Source organism: Heterodontus francisci, chromosome 9 (assembly GCF_036365525.1).
Source record: "Heterodontus francisci isolate sHetFra1 chromosome 9, sHetFra1.hap1, whole genome shotgun sequence".
Taxonomy (NCBI): domain Eukaryota; kingdom Metazoa; phylum Chordata; class Chondrichthyes; order Heterodontiformes; family Heterodontidae; genus Heterodontus; species Heterodontus francisci.
The window spans coordinates 91,427,482-91,445,449 of NC_090379.1; the positions used below are offsets into that span (position 1 = coordinate 91,427,482).

At 42.8% G+C, this 17,968-nt stretch overlaps 1 protein-coding gene across 5 annotated transcripts in view; it reads left to right on the plus strand.

The window, feature by feature from the left end:
- Window positions 1–17,968, plus strand: part of LOC137373907 (spectrin beta chain, non-erythrocytic 1-like) — a 362,769-nt gene that overhangs the window by 152,442 nt on the left and 192,359 nt on the right. The gene's annotated exons all lie outside the window — the stretch shown is intronic.

Genomic DNA, 17,968 nt, shown 5'->3' on the forward strand with positions numbered 1-17,968 from the left:
AACATATTCCCTGTACTTGAACAAACCCATCGTGTTCGTAGCCATCCTGACATTGCCTGTAGCTTTGGATGATCCCACAACCAGAAGGCAAGCAGGAGCAAGTAACTCTTGTTATCTGTGCATTGAACTAAAACATACTGTCATTGCTGTTGACTGTTTTAGTTTGCATTTGTGCTAACAAGAACTGCCCAAGACTACACAATTCATTTCACATTAGACAGATTTTCCTCAAAACTGAACAGGAATTTTAAATATTTGTACCATTATCATACCATAACTGTATTCTCTCATTCACTCTTGCTTTTGCATCCAACCATGGAATGAGGGATATAATAATGATCTTCACCATTTTATATGGAGAAATTTTATTCTTGTCAAAGTTGAGGATGTCAGAGCTGGGAAGCGACGCACTTGGCTACTTTCAACAGCTCTTTGCAGTGCCAAAGACTGTAAATTGGGTGTTCCCAAATTGGGATATGGGGAAGTGTGGGGGGCATGGTGTGAGGATAAGAAGCTGGGCAATTTTCCACATTGTCAGTTGATGCTAGTGTTGCAGTTGTACTGGAATTACTTCGCTGTGACTTCACATGTTCTCGCTTTGGAGTAGGAGACGCTTTGGTGTCTCCCCCCATGGTGATCGCACACTGCCCAGGACATGGCTACTTCACACCTTCTTTGTTTCGGAAGAACCCATTCAATACTGGAATATTTTATGATGGGTGTAGGATGAGTGAAATTGATACCTTTTAGCGTTGAAGATTTTCCTTTTACCCTGTTGGACAGTTTGGATATACAAAGGCCAACCCCCCTTTTCTTCGTTGGCCATTTTTGAACACATTGTCCACTTTTTCAAAGAAAGGTCCATTTTTTAAAAAGACAAAGTCAGTTTTCATAATTGTTCAGATTTTGTCCATAATTTTTGTATTGTCGTGCTTCTCATATGAGTCATACTAAGAAAGAAATTACTCTGGAGCTGAATGGTGTTTGACTTATCCTTCGTTTCAGAATTACCTGAAGTTATACCAATAAAATATAACACAGTATCTCCATTTGTATTGAGTAGGACCAGGTCTATAAAAAGAAAGTTAAGATAGGTGATTAGAAAATAAATGTATCCATAGATCTCTGAAAGAGGTCATTTCTGTCACCATTGGTGTTTAATAATCATGTCTATATAAATTTAGATCTGCTGTCTCATGTGATGAATTGCCATTCAGTTGTTTTCAGTTACACTAAATTTCTGATGCAAGTGCTGATCAGACATCGGGACCTTGGTTGGTCTTCGTTAGAGTGATACATTTCTCAGTGTGCAATGTAAGTAATAGCAATAGAAACCTGAAAATTAAGTTAGAGTTGAGGTGTGAAATTTGCCATCTCAGGTAAAAGTTTCCAACAATTCACATTTCTGCAAATGTTTGTTTTTTGATGTGCAATTCATCTCAAATTATCTTGTGATACTGTTGGATCTTGTTAAAACTTAGATAAAGGAAGTAATCTGAAACTGGCTTCAGGATCAAAAAACATATATAAGAATTCCTAAGTGCAGCAAAGTGCTTAAAGCAGCATCATTTTGTCACTTTGTTTCTTTTCTTTTGAAAGTCCCATATTCGCTACCATTTGGTGTTGTTTCTGTTCTATTGTGTCTACCAGAATTCCTGAATTTTACAGCTAAATATCATCTTAGGGATTTCCCTACAAGTAGGGAAACTGCAAACGTGAGAATTAAATGATGTATGAGCCTCCAAGCTGGCTATTTCTAGAATAAAAGCAAAATACAAAGTAAAAGCAAATTACAGCTCTGATGAAGTTAACTCTGCTTCTCTCTCCACAGATGCTGGCAGACCTGCTGAATATTTCTAGCACTTTCTGTTTTTATTAATGGCTGTTTCTGGAGCCTGATATTGGATCAAAAATAGTGTCTGTCACCAAAATGATTTTAGGCACAGGTTTTTGATGATTTATGTTAGATTTCACAGATTATGTTTGCATTCTTTTAACTATTCAAGAAAATATGATCAAAAAATATTGTTGCTGACAGCTTACAGGAGCAATTATACCAACCAATGGGATGGTGGCATAGTGGTAATGTTACTGGACTAGTAATCCAGAAGCCTAGGCTAATGCTCTGAGGACATGGGTTCGAATCCCAACATGGAAGATGGTGAAAATTTGAATTTAATTCATAAATCTAGAATTAAAAACCAGTTTAATGGTGACCATAAACCCATCTGGTTGATGAATGTTCTTTAGGGAAGGAAATCTGCCGTCCTTACCTGGACTGGCCTACATATGACTCCAGACCCACAGCAATGTGGTTAACTCTTAAATGCCCTCTGAAATGGCCTAGCATGCTACTCAGTTGTATCAAACTGCTACAAATTGTAGGAGAAGGAATGAAACCGGACAGACCACCCAGCATTGACCTTGGCAATGGAAACGACAATGACAAACCCAGCCCTGTCAACCCTGCAAAGTCCTCCTTACTAATAGCTAGGATAGCTGTCCCACAAACTAGTCAAGCAACAAGCCTGACATAGTCATACTCACGAAATCATACCTTACAGACAATGTCCCTGACACCACCATCACCATCCCTGGGTATGTCCTGTCCCACTGGCAGGACAGATCCACCAGAGGTAGCACCACAGCGGTATACAGTCGGGAGGGCGTTGCCCTGGGATCCCTCAACATTGAATCCAGTCCCCATGAAGTTTCATGGCATCAGGTCAAACGTAGGATTTGGATCTCAATTTTCCTGTTCACATTGGTTACACCAAAAAGAGACGAAGTCCGACTGTAGCTTTAAGAAACTTTATTGCAGTACTTAATTGTTACATCTTCAGAAAACTTAACAATGAACTGAACTAAAACTAAAAGCAACGCATACACTGAACTAACACTGAACTACCCAAAACTAAAGCACCACACACACTAAACTAACCCTGAACTAACCACCCCCCCCCCCGAACTGAACTGAACTAACTTTTCGCGCTAAATCAAGCCTTATTATAGTTATTCATACAAATCAGTAGCACCTACTCTTTGTTCCCAATTGGTCTACAAACTTCTGCAATTTCTTGGTGTCGGGGTCTGATTGGGGTACTGTCTTGTCATCCTCTCCTCAAGCAGTTTCTTATTCCCCTATCTCTTCGGACCGTTAGGCTGAGCCACCCTCGGACAAGGGGCATGGGTTTGCCTGGTCAGTATGTTTCTCACACTAACTGTTCCTTAGGAATGTGTCTTGTCTGGGTGATGCGATAAGAAGAGTGTTGTTGAAGCATAATGTCTCTTTCTGCTATTGTGCTGTACCAGCTGCAAGGCCAATGGTGAGATTCCTGTTAGTTTCTGCTTGTTAGTATATTTCTGCTGATCAGTTGCCTCTGCAGCCCTGAAGTTATGAAGTCATTTCTGATAAGCTGTCCCTGCAGCTCCGAAGCCAGCTTGTTAGCAATACATGATTGATTAATTATTTCATCTTAAATGTCCCCATAAAATTCTGTTCTTAAAAATTCTGTTCTCACAGTAGGCAAGGAAACCTTCTGCTGATTACCACCTACCACCCCCACTTGGCTGATGAATCAGTGCTTCTCCATGTCGAACACCAACTGGAAGAAGCACTGAGTGTATCAGGGGCACAGACTATACTCTGGGTGGGAGACTTCAATTTCCATCACCAAGAGGTGGCTCAGTAGCACCACTACTGACTGAGCTGGCCGAGCTGCTAGATTGGGTCTGTGGCAGGTGGTGAAGGTACCAATAAGAGGGAAAATACTACTTGATCTCGTCATCACCAATCTACCTGTTCCAGATGCATCTGACCGTGACAGCATTAGTAGGCGTGACCACCGCACAGTCCTTGTGGAGACGAAGTCCCATATTCACATTGTGGATACCCACCATCGCATTGTGTGGCACTACCACCGTGCTAAATGGGATAAATTTCAAAAAGATCTAGCAACTCAAAACTGGGCATCGATGAGGCACTGTGGGCCATCAGCAGCAGCAGAATTGTATTCAACCACAACCTGTAACCTCATATCCTGGTATATCCTCCACTCAACCATTACCATCAAGCCGGGGGACCGACAGTGGTTCAATGAAGAGTGCAGGAGGGCATGCCAGGAGCAGTACCAGGCTTACCTAACAATGAGGTATCAGCCTGGTGAAGCTACAACACAGGACTATTTGCATGCCAAACAACAGAAGCAGCATGCAATAGACAGAGCTAAGTAATTCCACAACCAACAGATCAGATCTAAGCTCTGCAGTCCTACCATATCCAGTTGTGAATGGTGGTGGACAATTAAACAACTAACAGGAGGAGAAAGCTCCACAAGTATCCCCATCCTCAATGATGGGGGAGCCCAGCACATCAATGCAAAAGACAAAGCTGAAGCATTTGCATCCATCTTCAGCCATAAGTGCCGAGTAGATGACCCATCTCGGCCTGCTCCTGAGGTCCCCAGCATCACAGATGCCAGTCTTCAGCCAATCCAATTCACTCCACATGATATCAAGAAACGGTTCAAGGCACTGGATACTGCAAAGGCAATGGGCCCTGACAACATTCCGGCAATCATACTGAAGACTTGTGCTCCAGAACTAGCTGCGCCCCTATCCAAGCTGTTCCAGTACAGCTACTGGCATCTACCTGGCAATGTGGAAAACTGCCCAACCATGTCCTGTACACATAAAGTAGCACAACTCCAACCCAGCCAATTACCACCCTATCAGTCTACTCTCAATAATCAGCAAAGTGATGGAAGGGGTTATTGACAGTGCTATCAAGCGCCACTTAAACAGCAATAACCTGCTCACTGATACTCAGTTTGCATTCTGCCAGGGCCACTCAGCTCCTGACTTCATTACAGCCTTGGTTCAAACATGGACAAAAGAGCTGAACGCAAGAGGTGAGTTGACAGTGACTGCCCTTGACATCAAGGCAGCATTTGACCGAGTATGGCATCAAGGAGCCCTAGCAAAACTGGAGTTAATGGGAATCGGGGGAAAACTCTCCTCTGGTTGGAGTCATACCTTGCACAAAGGAAGATGGTTGTTGAAGGTCAATCATCTAAGTCTCAGGACATCACTGCAGGAGTTCCTTGGGGTAGTATGCTAGGCCCCACCATCTTCTGTTGCTTCATCAATGACCTTCCTTCAATCATAAGGTCAGAAGTGGGGATGTTCACTAATGAATACACAATGTTCAGCACCATTTGTGATTCCTCAGATACGAAGCAGCCCATGTCCAGATGCAGCAAGACCTGAACAACATCCAGGCTTGACCTGATAAGTAGCAATTAACATTTGTGGCACACGAGTGCCAGGCAATGACTATCTCCAACGTGAGAGAATCCAACCATCTCCCCTAGACGTTCAATGGCATTACCATTGCTGAATCCCCTGCTATCAACATCCTGGGGGTTACCATTGACCAGAAACTGAACTGGGCCAGCCACATAAATACTGTGGCTATAAGAGTAGGCCAGAGGCTGGGAATTCTGCGGCGAGTGACTCGTCTTCCCAAAGCCTGTCCACCATCTACAAGGCACAAGTCAGGAATGTGATGGAATACTCTCCACTTGTCTGGATGGGTGCAGTTCCAACAACACACAGGAAGCTCGACACCATCTAGGACAAAACAGCCCACTTGATTGGCACTCCAATTACCACCTTCAACATTCAATCTCTTCACCACAGACGCACAGTGGCAGCACTGTGTACCATCTACAAGATGCACTGCAGCAACTTGCCAAGGCTCCTTAGACAGCACCTTCCAAACTCATAAACTCTACCACCTAGAAGGACAAGGGCAACAGATGCAAGGGAACACCACCATCTGCAAGTTTACCTCTAAGCCACACACCATCTTAAATTGGAACTATATTGCCGTTCCTTCACTATCGCTGGGTCAAAATCCTGGAACTCCCTTCCTAACAGCACTGTGAGTGTACCTACACCCCAAAGACTGCAGCAGTTCAAGAAGGCAGCTCACCGCCACTTCTCAAGGGCAATTAGGGATGGGCAATAAATGCTGGCCTGTCCAGCAACGTACACTTCCCATGAAGAATTTTAAAAAACCTACAAAACTAAACAAAAGCTGAAAACTCCAGAAAGACATATATTCAAGGCCAAAAAAATGTGACAACAAATAGTTACATAGACCAGTGGTTCTTCAACTTTTTTGGCTGAAGGACATTTCAAATGATTAGTCATTACGGACTTACCCATCTAAATTATTAATACAACATAAGCATAACACGAAAGTGCTGCATGTAAAGAGTATTTTGATAATGATTTTAAGAAATCAGATATTTACTTACAGATATCAGTGAGATGGGTGTGCCTGTTTCTCACTGCAGAATCTTTCCTTGGTAGGATTCTGGAGAGACCACAAGTCTGGGAATAGCAGAGCATGGAGAAAGCACTAAGGGAGCAGGGGGAGAGTAGGAGCTCAGGAGAGCATGGGAGGAGCAGAGTACATCTTGGACCACTGCTCACTTGCTTACTTTTGACACCGCGCCCTGGGCAGTCACTCAACTCATCCACCCATAAGACTGACCCTAAGTCATGGACCCCAGTTTGAGAACCACTGACATAGATTTGGCATCTTAAACTCTAGGTGTGCACAACACTTAACAGTAAATATTGACTTGGGTGGGCTTTCTCTTTTTCTATCTTGAATTAGAACCCAGGAAATGATGATTAAAGGAAACATGCAAGGGTTGCAAGATGTTTGAGGCTGATTGTCAAATATTCTGCTCATTAGCAATAGCTCCACAGCCCAGGAATTTAGTAACTAACTGCAATGGTAAGGGGCACTGTGAATGAATGCAGTTAATTATTGCTCAGTTAACACTTTGCAATGCATTCCAGAGAAGGGTTTAAAATCCAAACCCAAAGAAAAGAATGTCAACAGCACCGTTATAAGCATTCCTTCACTTGTGGAAAAGACCGCCTTAAACCCATCAGTGCAAATGTCATTGGTGCCACACGGGACTTTGGTGCTACCAAAAGGATTGTTGACAAACATTACTGTCTCCATTCTCCCAGTTTCTCTGCCTCCATTGCATCTGTTCAAACGATGCAACCTTCCATATTGGTGCTGATGATATGTCTTCCTTTTTCCTCAACCGAGGATTCCCCTCCCCCCCCCCCCACCATGGTTGACCAGGGCCCTCAACTTCTGCTCTCACCCATTCCCCTTCCTCCCCTTGTCTTCGCCTTTCATCTGCCAGCCTCCGTATTCAACTGATCATCCTCCCCCATTTCCACTACCTCCAGCGTGATGCCACCACCAACACATTTTCCCTTCTTTCAGCATTCAGATGGGACTTTATCCTCTGTGACGCCCTGGTCCACTCCCCAGTGACCCCCAACACTTCCCCCCTCTCCTATGGCACCTTTCCATGTAAGGGCAGGAGATGCAACACCTGCCCTTTTACCTCCTCCCTTCCCACCATCCAGGGTCCCAAACACTCCTTCCAAGTGAAACAGCGATTTAGCTGTACTTCTTTCAATTTAGTATACTGTATTCGCTGCTCATCATGTGGTATCCTCTACATTGGGGAGACTGAAAGGAGACTGGGTAACCGCTTTGTGGAACACCTCCATTCGGTCTGCAAGCGTGACCCCAAGCTTCTTGTCACTTGTCATTTCAATTCTTTGCCTTCTTTGCACTCTGACCTTTCTGTCCTTGGCCTGCAACAGTAATTTAATGAAGCTCAACGCAAGCTGGAGGAACAGCATCTCATCTTTCGACTGGACACTTTACAGCCTTTTAAACTCAACGCTGAGTTCAATAATTTTAGGTCACAACCTCTGACCTTTTTTTTCTTTCTTTTGTATTTTTCTTTTTGCTGGTTCGTTTTTTTCCGCCCCCTCTTGTTTCTTTCTTAATCCCTTTACATTGTGTTTGGACAGCTGCTATCCTGCCTTACACTTCATCCAGACATATCTTTTGTTTCTTTACTTGTCCCATTACCACTCTCCTTGGCTTTGTACCATGAAACCTTTTGTCATTTAATCTTTCCTGCCCTCCACCCTATCACAGACCTTCCCTTTTGTTCTTCTTTCCTCTCTCCCCTCTCATTTGCTTCAAACCTATTACATTTCTAACTTTTGCCAGTTCTGATGAAAGGTCACACAGACCTGACATGTTAACTGTTTTTCTCTCCACAGGTGCTGCCTAACCTGCTGAGCATTTCCAGCACTTTCTGTTTTCGTTTCAGATTTCCAACATGTGCAGTATTTTGCTTTTGTACCATTTGTCCATTCAATGTTCCCATTTATTTATTCCACCATTTCCACCTTTATTAGGTTTCTTTCATTTTTTTTTGGAGAAATTGTATAATTTTTATGGCTTCACAATATACACTGTTGCGATTGCTTCCCTTCGCTTCTTCAAGATGCGATCTTTAGCTCAGCAGGGTTGGGGAATAGGTTCAGTTCTCCAGGTACCAATGTGAAGATCAGCAAGGGGTGGTTGTAATAATCCGGCTGCCTGAAGCTGAAAGTCACAAACTTGTACTCACTGGGGAGACTTGCTATGAGAGAAACTGGTATTACTACTCCTATCTCTTCCTGTTTGAATTACGCACTCTCTTTCTGTCACACATATATGCACACATACACATGCCGCCTTTGAGTTATTTTTGAAAGCACTTAATTTTTTTTGGTCAAGCTTTTGAAGTTCATTCTTTGGCTTTCCTGTGCTTCTAGGAGTTATAAATAACAGCTGGCTAAATGAGACTGATGCATCATGATGATGTACTTTTGAGAGTACTGTCCTCCTCTTCCTCTGCTTTGACTGGGCTTGTGACTTGCAATAGACCTGGAAAGAAAAGCTAGTGACAAGGGTTAGCATTTAATGGCATGGGTTAGAGAAACAGATGAGTGACAGCACAAAGCAGCACCAGATAGTTATGCAGAGTGTGTGAGGAAGAGAGTTCTGATACTCCTGACCCGCCTTCTTGTCACTATTTCGATAATGGCCTCTTCCATTGTGAACAATACTTGAACTGATGGCATCCCTCCTCTTGTGTGTGTCTGTTCCCTTTTATGAGATACCAACTTTCCTAGAAAAATGAAAGGAGTATGTCAGTGTCTGTCCCACTGAAGAGTTTTGAATGTGTGTGTGTGTGTGTGTCAGGGTAGCATGGTGTAGGTGATGCATGAAGGTTGACACAAGTGTGGGCAAGTAACGGGAGTAATTGTAAGGACAGAAGCAGGTATGCAGGTAGCAGCAAAAGGAGGTGCAGTGAAGTGCTGCTGTGACTGGAGAAGAGTGATGGGAATTGGCAGAGGCAAGAGAGATGGAAGTAGGAATCTTACCTTAATGGTTCTGATCAGATCGTTGAATTATTTTGATATTGCAAGCAGGGTCTGGGTACTAGGTTGCATGCGTTCAGCTGCTCAGCCATCTCTGACTACTGTTGTCATGCGATTTTTCTTGACATCCTCCTTCTGTCGGTTGGAAACTGGAGCTCCTGCATCTTGTTGACCTCCTGTACAAGGACTTCCATGACATTGTTCAAGAATTGAGAAGACTTTGCAAAAGTCATCATGATCTTTCTCGTTTCAAGTCTGAAGTATGCACCTCAGATAAAGCGCATCCACCCTTTGAGTATTCATGCTGCCTGAATTCCTGACTGCACCCCCTCTTCCCCCATGGGTTGCTAACAATAATCAGTGCAAGCAGCTTGCCTATCATGGAAATGAGGAACAAACCCAGATTGAATGTTGTGCCATTGAGGAGGTACTATATCCACGTCAAGTCTGTTTTTGTGCGGAAGTCAAATTTTTCCCATGATTCTTGGGTTGGGCGATGTTTGTAAATTACACGAGCTTTGTATTTGTGGGTTATGATGTCATCTGGACCACCTTAATGGATTGGCACCTTATACCACCTTCCATTTTCAGTATTAAGCGACAGAATTTTAATTATTTACATTTCAGTCATTGTTTTCTTCAATCTGTATTGTTTCAGTGGTATTTTCATCTGTCATTCAATATAGTTCTTTTTTATTGAGTTTTTTTTATTCATTTGTGGGTTGTGGGCATCGCTGACTAGACCAGCATTTATTATCCATCCGTAATGGCCCTTGAACTGAGTGGCTTGCTAGGCCATTTCAGAGGGCATTTTAAGAGTCATTGCTGTGGGTCTGAAGTCACATGAAGACCAGACCAGGTAAAGATGGCAGATTTCCTTCCCTGAAGGACATTAGTGAACTAGTTGAGTTTTTACAACAATCGACAATGGTTTCATGTTAACCATTAGAAGAGCTTTTAATTCCAGATTTATTAATTGAATTCTAATTTCATCGTCTGCCATGGTGGGTTTTGAGCCCATGTCGGCAAAGCATTAGCCTGGGCCCTCGATTACTAGTCTCGTGACATTACCATTAAGCCACCACCTCCCCATATTATGACTACTGTAAGACCAAAACATGAACTGCAACTGAAGTTTAGTTTAACCCTGGAATAAAATGCATCATATTTAATCTCTCAACCATTCATAGCTCTGTAAGTAATAGGTGCAAAATGATGACTGTCTTGATAACGGATCACATAACATGTCAAGTCTCAATCTCTTCCTGTTACTTGATTCTGCCTCAGTGTAAGTAAATATGACACAATAACAATGGTGGTTGTAGAAGATCAAAATCTGAACAGTAAAACATGGGACACTGCCAAATATTTTCCACTGGTTCTTGAGCTGGGAAAAGGTATGAATCAAGCAGCAGAAATAATTAAACTATATATTATTTATTTGCTGGGTGAGGATAATTTCGGATTGATTACAATACTCCATGTTTCAAGTAACTTTATAAATTGAGAGTGACCATCAAATGATTTCGAATCATTTTCTATAACAAAATCATTGTTGTGTACCTGTTACAATAATCATTTGAGGTGGAGCTATGTGCTCAATTTATTTTGTACAATTGTTTTTGTTTGTAGGTATTGATGACCAAGTGACATAATGCAGTACCACTTATAAAAAATGAACAGTTGTGAGCTAATTCAAAGGAAATTGGCCTTAGCAGTATCTAAATGGTGAAATGGGAAATATCATTCTGCATTAAGCCATCGCTCCCTGTTACATGATACCACAGTGTCTGGTATTATCTGTTCTATAAACCCCATTTCCCTTTCATATAATCCAGATAAACCACAGCAAATCAAAGGTAGCCAACACAAACTGATCATCACAGTGGACTTCTCAAACAAAAAAGTTATCTGTGTAACAAGTGCCCTTTATTGATTGAAATATTTTTTTGAAATATTATTTCAAGAGCTCTTCGACTTTATCAGAGCTTCTGTATAATATACTTATGACATGATCACAATATCTGAATAGTTGTATATCAAAACGTTTGGTTCTTTTACTATAATTTTTCCTCTTTATTTTCAGATTTGTGCTACAACTTCATATTGATTGGACTAATCAAATTGACAAAGGTAGTCTGGAGGATGAGTTCATCTTGTGTATTAGGGACAGTTACTTATAACAATACGTCTGGAATCAACCCAGGAACAAGCTATTTTAGACCTGGGTAATGTGTAATAAGACAGGATTAATAAATTACCTCGAAGTAAAGGATCCTCTAGGCAAGAGTGATCATAACATGTTGAATGTCACATTCAGTTTGAGGATGAGAAGTTTGGGTTTGAAACTAGTGTCTTAAACTTAAATAAAAGCAATTGCAAGGGTATGAAGACAATAGCTAAAGTGGACTGGGAAAATAAGTTAAAAGGTAAGATGGTAGAGAAGCAGTGGCAAACATTTAAGGAGATATTTCATAACTTTCAAAGATATATTCCATTGAGAAAAACAGACTATATGAGAAGGATGCACTGTCCATCAATACTACTGTGCAGCCACTTTTGTGCAAGCAGTCCAGGGTGACTGGCCTCCTTTATTTCCTTCTATTCTCTAGCTTTCTCCTGGACAGCATGGCTGAAATGGTTGAGAAACTCAGCATTTCACAAATTATGCATATAACTCCATAACCTACCACTTGGTAGAACAAATTCTTGAAGTTCCTCTGTACTGCCAGACCCCATTATTCCTCTCTTACCCTCTTATCCATTATTCTTCATAAGCAGCTGGCTCCTGCTTACTTGTCTACTCACAGTGATGGTTAAATTAACTGTCACAATGATCACAAGCACATAAATTAATCAAACACGTCATAAATAATTATCTGATCTGAGTGAATCAAAAAATTTTGATATAAAGACATATATTGCAGTCAGCGGTGAATTACAGGCTTTCTGTGAGTTTTGATTTGGAACTTGTAGTTATTGAGAGCCAAACAGCACCATGCCCTCTACATACGATCTGGAACCAGTGTAAACAGGGCAAGCCATGGTGAGTCTTGTTAACGAATCAGGTTTAAGAATCCTACAGAGATATGCAGGGCAGAATTTTGGATTGCTGTCTGAGGCGGAAAGGCCTGAAAATTGGTGTCGGAGAGCGGCGTGCTCAGTTGTTGGCATGTTCCCACCTCTGGGCCATTTTCATTCCGCGCAGAGCGGGGGCGTGACAGCTATCTGCCTGCAAGTGGCAGATAGCCTGTTAAGCCAATTAAATGACCTATTAAGGTCACTCAGCAGAAGCCGAATGGAATTTTCTAGTCAGTTTGCAGGCCCCACATTGAGGCCAAAACACAGCGGGGGATGGAAGCAGGGAAGTGGCCTCGCAACGGCAGACGACAGAGGGCAGGGCGGGAGGACAGTGCTCCATCTCCCTAAGGAACCTCTGTGCACTCACCTTGGCCGTCGGGCCACAGCTGCGGGAGCTGGCCTTCCAGTGGAATGGCCGCCCCTCCACACTGACAATCTGAGAGCTGTGGCCTTTTAAATTGGAAATTGTTTTACCTCCTCTTCAGAGGGCACCTCCATTGTGAGGCATCCTCTCTCTCGTACATGTTTTGGCAGCTCTCACCTCAAATGGTGGGGCTGCTGATGTGTCATTAGTGGAGGGTAAAGGCTGGCTCGGGTCTGCAAATGAAACACGACCCAAGCCCGATAGAACCACATCTGACCCAGACCTGGCCCAAGTCCTTTCACTTTTTCCCGTGCCCGACCCGACCCATCAGTTAATCTAGCTTCCGTTTTTCACTTTGTTGCTTATCTGCGCAAGCTTAAAAAAAGCTGTAACTAAATAACCTTTCAAGTCCAAAAAGTACATTAACATTGGAGCCACTTACTGGAGCTGGTGATTGAGTGTGTCCCACCCAGCCAGACCCGACACGAGCTCGAATGCCGGACCTGGAAGTGCGACCCGACCCAACGCGAACCCGACACTTGTTGTTGGGTCCCGTCGGCACCGACTAGCCAGGATGCCAACTTGACAGTACTGTTCATGACACCTTCCATTACTTTGCTGGTGATTGAGAGTAGGCAGATGGGCTGTAATTGGCTGGATTGGATTTAGTCATTTTTTTGTGGACAGGACCTAACTGAGCAATTTTTTCCTTTGTTGGATAGATGCCAGTGTTGTAGCTATACTGGAACAGCCCGAATGTTGTCGGGGCCCATGTTCTTTGCTCTATCTAATGCACTTGGCCGTTTCTTGATATCACATGGTGTGAATCGAATTGGCTAAAGACTGGTATCTGTGATGGTGAGACCTCAGGAGGAGCCCGAGAGGAATCATCCACACAGTAATCATTGCTGAAGATGGTTGCAAGCGCTTCAGCCTTTCTTTTTGCACCCAGATGCTGGGCTCCAACATTGTTGAGGATGGGAATGTTCATGGAGCCTCCTCTTCCTGTTAGGTGCTTAATTGTGACCACGATTCATGACTTGATTTGGCAGGACTCTAGAAATCTCATCTGAGGCATTGGTTGCGGGATCATTTATCCCTGTCTATAGAGTTCGCATACATACAGTCCTATTTTTCAGCTTCACCGGGTTGGCAACTCATTTTCAGCTATGCCTGCTGCTGTTCCTGGCATGCTTTTCTATACTCCTCATTGAAACCAGCTGGATCACCTGCCTTCATCGTAATGGTACAGTGACGGATAAACTGGGCCATGTAATTACAGATTGTGATGCAATATAATTCTGCTGCTGCTAGTGGCCTGTATGGGATGTTCGGTTTTCAACTGTTATGTGTTCTGAATCTATTCCATGTAGCAGGGTGATAGTTCCATGCAACATGATAGAGAATATCCTCAGAAGGTGGAACTTTATCTCCACGTAGATTGCTGAGGATGAAATCAAGTAGCTTTTCCCTTCGTATTGGTTCTCTCATCATCTTCTGTAAGCTCAGTCTAGCAGCTATGTGGCTGTGGCACCGAGCCACTCTTGGTGATAGACATTGAAGTTCCCCATCCAGAGCTCATTCTGTGGCTTCTGTGCTTCTTCCAAGTGATGTTCAACATGGAGGAATATGGATTCATCAGTTGAGGGTAGGTGGTAATCAGTAGGAGGTTTCCTTGCCCATATTTGATCTGCGAGTAAATGTTGAAGGCTCCCAGGGACTCTTCCTCTTGACTGTATACCACTATTCTGCCTCATCTGGTTGGTTTTCCTGCTGGTGCGACAGGACATACCCAGGGATGCTGAGGGAGGTCTATGCGATGTTGCCTGATGTACACGATTCTGAGAGTATAACTATGTCAAGCTATTGCTTGACTAGTCTGTGGGACAGCTCTCTGAACGTTGGCAGAAGTCCTCGCATGTTGGTGAGGAGGACTATGCAGGGTTGACTGGGCTGGCTCTGACATTTTTATGTCCAAATCCAGTGCCTAGGTCATGTTGCGAGGTCTGTCCAGTTTTATTCTTTTTATACTTTTTAGAGATTTGACACAACTGAGTGATTTGCTAGGCCATTTCAGAGGGCAGTCAATAACGTTGATGTGGGTCTGGAGTCGCATTTTTTTTCCAAAAATATACTTTATTCATTAAAATTTGTATAAGTACTATATATTTGACATTACATAATCTGCAATACAGATAAGTTTCTTTCAATACAGTACATGCAGTGCCTCACTACACTTGCCATTACAGGTTATATATACAATGCACATTTACATGTCATGTCAAACATTTTCTGGAGCGAACAGCCTGAGAGATTTTGCATGGTTTCCAGCCCCTCAGTGTACTATGGCAGGAGGGTCTTACACAGTCCTTCTTCCAAAAATATACTTTATTCTTAAAAATTTGTAAAGGTACATTACAGTTCAAATTTGACATTGATAAAGTGCAATACAAATCATCTTCTTTCAATATGTAGAAACATAGAAAATAGGAGCAGGAGTAGGCCATTCGGCCCTTTGAGCCTGCTCCGCCATTCATTATGATCATAGCTGATCATCCAACTCAGTAACCTGTTCCCGCTTTCGCCCCATACCCTTTGATCCCTTTAGCCCCAAGAGCTATATCTAACTCCTTCTTGAAAACATACAATGTTTTGGCCTCAACTGCTTTTTGTGGTAGTGAATTCCACAGGCTCACCACTCTCTGGGTGAAGAAATTTCTCCTCATCCCAGTCCTGAAAGATTTACCCCATATCCTTAGACTATGACTCCTGGTTCTGGACTCCTCCACCATCGGGAACATCCTTCCTGCATCTACCCTGTCAAGTCCTGTTAGAATTTTATAGGTTTCTAAGAGATCCCCCCCCCCCTCACTCTTCTGAACTCCAGAGAATATAATCCTAACCGACTCAATGTCACCTCATATGTCATTCCCACCATCCCAGGAATCAGTCTGGTAAACCTTCGCTGCACTCCCTCTATAGCAAGAACATCCTTCCTCAGATAAGGAGACCAAAACTGCATACAATATTCCAGGTCTGGCCTCACCAAGGCTCTATATAATTGCAGCAAGACATCCCTGCTCCTGTACTCGAATCCTCTCGCTATGAAGGCCAACATATCATTTGCCTTTTTTACCGCCTGTTGCACCTGCATGCTTACCTTCAGCGACTGGTGTACGAGAACGCACGGGTCTCACTGCATATTCCCCTCTCTCAGTTTATAGCCATTCAGATAATCTGCCTTTCTGTTTTTGCTACCAAAGTGGATAACATCACATTTATCCACATTATACTGCATCTGCCATGCATTAGCCCACTCACTCAACTTGTCCAAATCACCCTGAAGCCTCTCTGCATCCTCCTCACAACTCACCCTCCCACCTAGTTTTGTGTCATCTGCAAATCTGAAAATATTACATTTAGTTCCCTCATCTAAATCATTAATATACATTGTGAATAGCTGGGGTCCTAGCACCGATCCCTGCGGTACCCCACTAGTCACTGCCTGCCATTCGGAAAAAGACCCATTTATCCCTGCCCTTTGTTTCCAGTCTGCCAACCAATTTTCTATCCATTGCAATACACTGCCCCCAATCCCATGAGCTTTAATTTTACACGCTAATCTCAATAAATGAGGCACCTCACTGCACTTGTCAATTCAGGGTCTAGAGCACGGATAGGCACTGACATGTTGAACCACAGACATTTGACAAAATGATTGACTCAGCCATGGCATGGGGGCAATTAATCTGTACATAAAGTGTATAGCTGATCTAATGCCAACAAAATACCGTCCTATTTAAAACTCATTTCTCCCTATAAAGTAGCTAAGCTTACAAACATCAATGGAGAACAGCATAACTGTATTAGCTAGCTAGCAAGCAAAATTGTATGTAATGCCAATGTGAATTACTTTTGTTGACAAAATAAAGCTAGTTACACCATCTCATGGGCGGTAAATGGACCTTATCGGATGACCGCTGTGGATTCACACTGTGTCAGGAGTGCAAATTCATCCAATAAACCATGAAACTCAAGGAGAGGATTGTTATTGTGGTTACTGAGGTGAGGCAGTAGAAAAATCAGCAATAGTAAGATGGACCATTTTTCACACTGCTATTGTCACAAGACAATTTAACCCATGATGGTCAATGTTTGTGCAACTTCTCCACTTGCTTGTAATATGTGTCTGAAGACAGGGCAGCCAAAAGAAGGGCCGTGATCTCCAAATCAGGAGTATTTTATAGGATGGAGCGGATAGTACTTCAGAAGAGTCATGTAAAACAGAAAAGCAGAGTGGATCAGGAAGGGACAGAGAGATTAACGATCGGTAGCCAAGACTAGTTTATTCATTTTGACAGGTTGTTAAACTAGGTCCTGAATTCTAAAATACAGAAACAACAGCATCTCTCATGGACAAAATGTCATTTACTCAACCAAGCTAGTGACAAAATTTGATAAACGCAATTACAAATAAAGAGCACCTTTCAGTTCCTCCAATAAAGCAATTCTCTGAAATTCACATGTCTATATTGCAATTTATCACTGTTGATTTCGATTCAGCTCTGACAAGATAATTAACAAAAAGCTTTCCTGCGAAAGGTTGAGCGGTTGTTACTGCATGTATTATTCAGTTACAAAATGTTTCATCACCATCTGTAAGATTGTACTCCAGAGTAACCAATTTATATCCAAGCCAAATCTCTTACCTGTTAGCAACGGTGCACTTTTAACATAATGTAATTATATGATACAGACAACTTTCAAATGACAACTCAGGTTACCTGACCTCAAACTGGCTAGTAAATGATGTACATTGCAGCTACTGATCTTTGACATACTTATAAAACTTGTCCTTTTAATCCAATTTGAGAAAGAAAATCAGCTAATAACTGTTTTTAACATGGTTATTGAAACATAATAGATTTTTACTTAGGCCAAAATTTTACATTGGGTGGGAGGCCCCACCCACTGGCCACAAAAGTGGGGAGCCACACCAAGATTTTACACACCCCAGGCCCTTAAGTAGACTTGGGCGGGACTTCCACCCCTCTGAGCTAGGAAGTCCCGCCTAATGGAGCTGCTGGCCAGTCAGCTGGCAGCAGCTCTCAGTACCAGCAGCACCACCAGGTCCAGTGGCTACTGCTGGGACTGCACCCAGCCGCAGCAGGATCGTGGACGCCAGCCCGGAAA